Below are 6,955 nucleotides of genomic sequence, written 5' to 3'. Positions count from 1 at the left end.
TCTCTTTATTTTTTAGTTAAACTTTTAATTTTATTTTGAGACCATTGTAGATTCACATGCAGTTGCAAGAAGTAACACATATACTCTTTCCCCAGTTTCCTCCGAGGGTAAGTAACATCTTGGAAAATGACAGAACATTATTACAACCAGTATATTGACAGTGATACAAACAGGATATGAACACTTCTGTCACCACAAGGATCTCTCCTGAGGCCTTGTCATCACCACACCCACTTCTCTCCCACTCCTTCCTTAACCCTGGCAACTACTAACCTGCTCTCCTTTCCTGTAATTTTGTCTTTTCAAGAATGTGATATACATAGAATTATACAGTATGTAACCTTTTACAATGGGTTTTTTCACTCAGTCTAATAGTCTAGAGATTCATCCAGCTTATGTGTGTATCAGTGAATAAGTTCTTCCTTTCTACTGCTATGTAGTACTCCATGGCTAGATACAGTACAGCTTAACACTTCACCAATTGAAAGATTTCCCAACTGTTTCCAGCTTTTGACTATTGTAAGTAAAGTTGCTATGATCATTCATGTACAAGTCTGTGTGTGAACACAAGTCTTTTTCTCTAGTAAATGTCTAGGAGTAACATTTGCTGTGTCATATGATAGTTGCTCTTTTAATTTTGTAGGAAACTGCCAAATTGTTTTCCAGAGTAGCTGTACCATTTTACATCCCCACCAGCAATGCATGAGAGATGCAGTTTCTCTGCATCCTTGTCAGAATTTGGTGTTGTCACTGTTTTTATCTTAGCCAATTCTATTAGATGTATACCAATAAGTCATTGTGGTTTCTATTTGCATTTCTGAAATGGTTAATGATGTTTAACGTCTTTGCACATGCTTATTTACCATCTATACATCCCTTTCAGTGAAATGTCTTTTCATGTTGATTTCTCATGTTTCAATACGATTGTTTGTGTTTTTTACTGTTGAGTTTTTGAGGTTTTTAAAAATGTTTGTTTGTTTTTGAGGGTAGGGGAGGGACACAGAATGGGAGACACAGAATCCGAAGTAGGCTCCAGGCTCTGAGCTGTCAGCACAGAGCTCGATATGGGGCTCGAACCCACGAACCACAAGATCATAACCTGAATGGAAGTCAGACGCTTAACTGACTGAGTCACCCAGGCACCCTGAGTTTTTGAGTTTTAATATATCTAGATACTAGTACAGTTGACTCTTGAACAATTCAAGAGTTAGGGGGACTGACCCTCACATGCAGTCAAATATCATACATAACTTTTGACTCCCCCCCACCAAACTTAATTACTAGTGTTGACCAGAAACCTTACCAATGACCAGTTAACTGGGTGCCTGGATGGTTCAGTGGGAAGAGCATGTAACTTCTGATCTTGGGGTCATGAGTTTGAACCCCACATTGGGTGTAGAGTTTACTAAAAAAAAAAAAAACTTAAAAAATAGTCAAGGAACACATATCTTTGGTGTTATATATATTATACGCTGTATTCTTATAAAGTAAGCTAGAAAAAAGTGTTACTGAGAAAGTCAAAGGGAAAATACATTTTACAGAACTGTACTGTGTTTATTGAAAAATAGCCATACAGTCCAAACCTGTGTTGTTCAAGGGTCAACTGAACTTTGTCAGGTATGTGGTTTGCAAATATTTTCTCCCATGCTGTAGCTTGTCTTTTCATCCATTTAAATGAGTATTTCAGAGAGCAAAGGTTTTCCCTTGCACCAGGTTGAGGTTGGGCTGCTAGGGGCCTGTCCGCGGAGTGCCGGGGACCAGTAGTTGGGAGGTTGGGCTTCCGCCTTGGGCCAGGGCCAGGCCTTCCTGACCGCCTGCCTCCCTGCATGGCCGTCAGGGAGAGAGCCAGGTGCCCAGCACCATGCCCATGCCTGGGTGCCCCAAGCTGTCCACTGCCATGGCCAAGGCACTGCCCCTTCCCCGCCTGCGGTGGGGGAGCACACAGAGCACGAGGTGGAAGAGGTGGACAAGATGACGGGGTGGAAGATGAAGGAAGAGCAGGAGAAAAGGAAGAAAGAGGAGCTGGAGGGGAGAACGTCACCAAAGGAAACCAACAAACAGATTCTGAAGTTGCCAGAGGAGCTTTTGGCCCCACAGGAAGAGAAGCATCAGCTTTTTCTGCAGCTCAAGAAAATATGGAAGTTTTCCATGAGGAAGAAAAATGGCGGCCAGAGGAGCAGAGCACCCTGACCGCTACCTCGGCTGTGTACGGGCCGAGCTGGACCCTCACGCAAGAACTCAGCTCCTCAGCCTGGGAAGACACAGTTGGCCAGACGCCCTCGGGGCAGCCAAGCAGGTGTTTGGACCCCAAGTACTTACCACCCAGAGCCATGTGGGCTCAGCAGCTGCTTTTCTAGGGACCCCAGAGCCTGGGCATTTTCGGGGCAGCGCAGGCAGTGCCTATGCGAGTGCTCGATCCCCCCTGACCCAAGGTCCACGCAACCCCCCTACGGTGCTGGCCAGCAGCTCAGAGCACATGAGCAGCGTGTCCTGCAGTGTAGACCTGGGCCCAGTCCCAGCCATACCCCGATGCCATGCACGGCCACTTTGAGATCGCCCAGACAAGGTCATTGGAGCTTTTTTTTTTTCTTTTTTTTTTTGACCTGTGCCTATTAGCTTTCCAGGGTTGCTGACTTCTTCAGTTCCATCCAGGACATGTGAGGCAAGATCAAAACCCAGAGAACTCACGACATGTCCATCTCAAGGTTTCTAGCCAGCCTGCCCTCTCCTTCTCCACGTCTCAGTCTTCTTGTGTCTGCTTTGTACGCAACATGCAGGGTTTTTAGTTGTACTTTGTGGGAGAAATAGGAAAAACTGTGTCTATTCCATCTTCTTAGAAGAGAAAGTGGACTTCATTGGTTTTTAATGGCTGAGTAATACGTGTGGCATGCAACTCATTAACCAGTCTCCTGTTGATAAACCTTTAGGTTGTTTCCAGGTTTTATGCTATTAAAATAATGACCAGAAAAATCGATGTTCTCGTTCTTTGCGGGGGGTGGGAGTGGGAAATGGGGAGAGGGCAGAGTTCTGGGATCTTGTGCTATTCTACGCACATGATAAAATTTCTAATTGGGATTGTTGGGTCAAGGGACATGTGCAATTTAATTCACCATATTGTCAAAATATCCTCAAAAATGTTACACTAAACTCCAACCAACAGAAGAGTAGTTGTTTTTCTACTGAGGATTGTCAAGTTTTCTAATCTTTGATCACCTGATTGAGAAACGTTCTGTTAAGTTGTTTTTATGGCTAATTTTCCTTTCTCAATAGGACCCAAAGTGAGAATTGTGCTTTTTGCATTTTCTTGATGTCTGCAAGGACCCAGGACCATGCTACATACCATAATAGTTATCTGTTAATAGTTTTAGCCCTTCCAAGAAAGGATTAGAGCTGGTCATGCAGAATTCTGGCCAAGCCTCATGACTTCAAATAACACAAAATTCCAAAAGCTTTTATAGGCAGGTGTTTTTCAAAATGGTGTCTGTAGGTGAACCTGAATCAGAATCACTTGGGTGGACTGGGGAATGGAACACCATGCGCCTCCTGTCATGATGGACTGAAGAGGATGCTTTGCCACCTAGATGTAATATTTTTGCCCAAAATGGTGACAATGAGTTTAATGATGAGGGAACAATCAGAAAAATACAAAGTGTGGAAACAAAGAAACAAACCAAGCAGGTCTGGAATCTTCAAAAACTGAATCTGATAGAAGACAGAAAACACAGCCACACTAGATTAACGGGGTCACAAGAAATGCAAACAAATCCACATACACATATACCCCTTATACATATATATGTAGTAGAATTTTTTTTTTTTTTTAGTTTATTTTGAGAGGGAGGCAGTGGATACCCGTGGATATGCACGTGGAGAGGCAGAGAGAGAGAGAGACAGAGAGAGAGAATCCAGACTCCATGCTGTCAGCACAAAGCCTGACTTGGGGCTCGAACTCTTGAACTGTGAGATCATAACCTGAGCCAAAATTAAGAGTCGGATGCTTAACCGACTGAGCCACCCAGGTGCCCCAGTAGTAGAATTTCTGATGAGAAAATCCCTTCTCCGAAGGGGGATACTGCTCTAGATTAAAAGAGACTAAAGAGACTAGCTCACTAAATATAATGTGTAACCCTTGGTTGAGTCCTATAGTTTATTTTTAAGGCTCTAAAGTACATTATTGGGACATGTGAGAAATGTTGAATATTGATAGTTTCATAGGTGTTATTGTAATAGTAAACTTGGGGGATAGAATAATATTTTCGTGGCTTATAGAAGGAGAATATATTTTTAGGATGTAGTGCTGAAGTATTAGGAGTCAAATGCCACTACTATGTGACTTCAAGAACGTTCAGGAAAAAAGAGAGACAACAAATAAACTGTTAACAATTGATAAGTGTGACAAACATTTGGTGTTCATTACTTTCATCTTGCATCTTTTCCTTAGGTTTCAAGATTTGCAAAATAAAAAGCTGGCCCCACCTCAGAACAGATCTCCTGAATCTTGTTAGGAGGGCAGAGCCCACTTATATCGGCATTTCAAGTAGATCTTCCCATTGATTTTTATGTATACTACAGTTTTAGATGTACTAATTCGAAGTACAACAATGTATTTTATTTTAGTCTTTATGAAGGTAGAGCTAAAACACACACACACAGCCTCCATATCTTGGTTACACAACAGAATTTAAGGACGTTGGGTTAACAGATTTAAATCCAGTCTTTTCCACAGTCCCTTCCGTGGTCCTTGATTTTCTCCATTTCCTTCAACTCTCTTAATCTTTACTTACCTTTATGCAAAGTGTTTTCAAAGTTAGTGTGAAGAATGTGTCAATGAGAGCTGCCCTCTAAATTGCTTCAGTGAACACCACCTACATTTGAGCAGAATCTAGCCTCCTATTTCCTCTACCAACTGAATAAAGAGGTAAGTAGCACTACTGTCCCTAGCCAGCTCAAGGCAATTCTTAAACACTGAAATGACAGTTGTAGGGACAGCATGTATTATGTTGTGCGTTTACTAAATAATAAATGACATTGACAAGTAATAAATGAGTTAAAGATCCAAAAGCACGTACCTTAACAAACTTCTGCATATCAATAGCTTGTCATGACACCGCTCTAAATGTGTAACTACCACTTAAGATCAACTGATCTTAATGTAGGAATCTCAAAAGAATACCTGGTACTTTCTGTAAGAAGCCATCGCCATCAACATAAAGCTTATTGTTTTTAAGGTTCTGTTGTACTGACAGATTTGTACTAATTCCTGCATTTCCTCTGTGAACAATGGCTTACAATTGCTCTCTGGAATTTAGAATTGTCAGTTGAGGGTACTGAAGAGTATAGATGGCCTCACATGATCCAGGTTAGCAAAGAAGCAGATGCTCTTGACTTTGAGAAGGCTATCTAATTTTAGATTTCAGGTAAGGAGAAAGTTTATCATAACCAGAAAAGAATAAAAGAATATGCCCTCTATTGGTATACAAACTTTGTTAATATGTGTATTTTGGATCTTTAACTCATTTATTACTTAACGGTATTTAGTAAGCACGTGCAAATGTCCAGTAAGCACAGTATTTATTAGAGATACATTGTAAGGTTGCAGGCACTGTGCGTTTAGCTTTTGACTCTGGATTTTTACTGGATTTTTGATTAGGAAGCTTTTTTTTTTCTTTTTAACCTTGAAACCCCTTCGGCACTTGTGACCTAAACCAGATTTTATCCTTTGTTTATTTTAAGGCATTCTGCAAATCCTCCACTGGCATGTAACAGTAGTGCTAAATCTAAAGAACACACTCAACAATTAGGTGTTAACTGTTGATTGATTTCACCCTGTGATTCACTGGTTTCACCCTAAGGACTCAAGTGAAACTAAATGGTCATTTTTCTGATTTAGTATTTCCTTGGGTTTCTTAGATCCCCAGAGACTTTTAGTAGGTTTTAGATGAGACAGTCAGGATCTTTGACCCATTCTCAGAAAATGTCTGACATTACCTCAAATCTGAATGTGATCATTATTACGGGGAGATGAGTAAGGAGCAGCAGAGCTAAACTGGGGCCCAAGTCTACCTTGTCATCTTGGTATTGGCTTTTGTCACAGTTCCTGGCGCGCCAATAATTTTCAAATAAATTTTTTGAAAAAATATTCAGAATTAACTGTCATACACAGATACAGGAAATTAAGAGTCAGTTTTTCCTAGTTAGCGGACTTTAGGTGGCTGTCTGGATTAATGAGAAAATGTTTCCCTTGATACTATCTTACAGTGTGGGTAGCATTTTAAAGTTAAACGACTACATTGATTCTTTTTTCCCCCAACAGGCCTGGGTTAAGGCTACAGTTGAAAATCTCTAGGGCTTAAAGAATCAAGCAGTTTAAGCAGCAAGGGCTGTACTGCTCTCACTTTCCATTAAGTCAACATGCATTGGGTATTAAACAATTAAAGTTCAAAGCTTTTTGGAAAAAAAAAAAAAAGACCAATAGAGACTAGAATCAAAATCTACCTAGTCCCAAAGGGGCATGGAGCTGTAGCTGCCGGAAGCGTCCATTTATGTTCCTGCATTACAGGAAAATCACTCGTTCGTTAGCTGTTAACCATTTGCAAAAGTTCACAATGATCTTATTCGGCATTCCTCAGACATTAAAATCATCCCGATTTTAAAAAGATAACGAGAGTGGGCCAGAGGCAACATGGGAACAGAGGTGCCTACTCCAGAGACCTCTGTAAATAACACGATACATTTTCTTCCTCCCCGCGTGCCACAACGTACCCCGCTGCACCGGGTTTTCGGGGACAGGCTGGGTGGCCGACATTTTCCCAGGCAGGAAGTTTCCCACTTCCAAGATCTGCATAGATGTTAAACGCTCAGCGAGGGGCCAGGGGGCTCTTTACGGTCGAGTCCAGCAGCGGCGGGAGCCGGCGGAAGAACCCCAACCCCTCCTCCCCGCCCCACGCCGGTCGCA

At 41.7% G+C, this 6,955-nt stretch overlaps 1 pseudogene; it reads left to right on the top strand.

Moving 5' to 3' along the window:
- Positions 1-56: 56 nt before the first annotated feature.
- Positions 57-2,501, top strand: LOC120238102 (annotated as a pseudogene).
- The last annotated feature ends 4,454 nt before the right edge of the window (positions 2,502-6,955 follow it).

The sequence above is a fragment of the Hyaena hyaena genome, unplaced genomic scaffold (genome assembly GCF_003009895.1).
Source record: "Hyaena hyaena isolate Hyena2069 unplaced genomic scaffold, ASM300989v1 scaffold_199, whole genome shotgun sequence".
Lineage (NCBI taxonomy): Eukaryota > Metazoa > Chordata > Mammalia > Carnivora > Hyaenidae > Hyaena > Hyaena hyaena.
The sequence above is the reverse complement of the archived record's forward strand: the minus strand, read 5'-3'. Positions and strand labels throughout refer to the sequence as shown.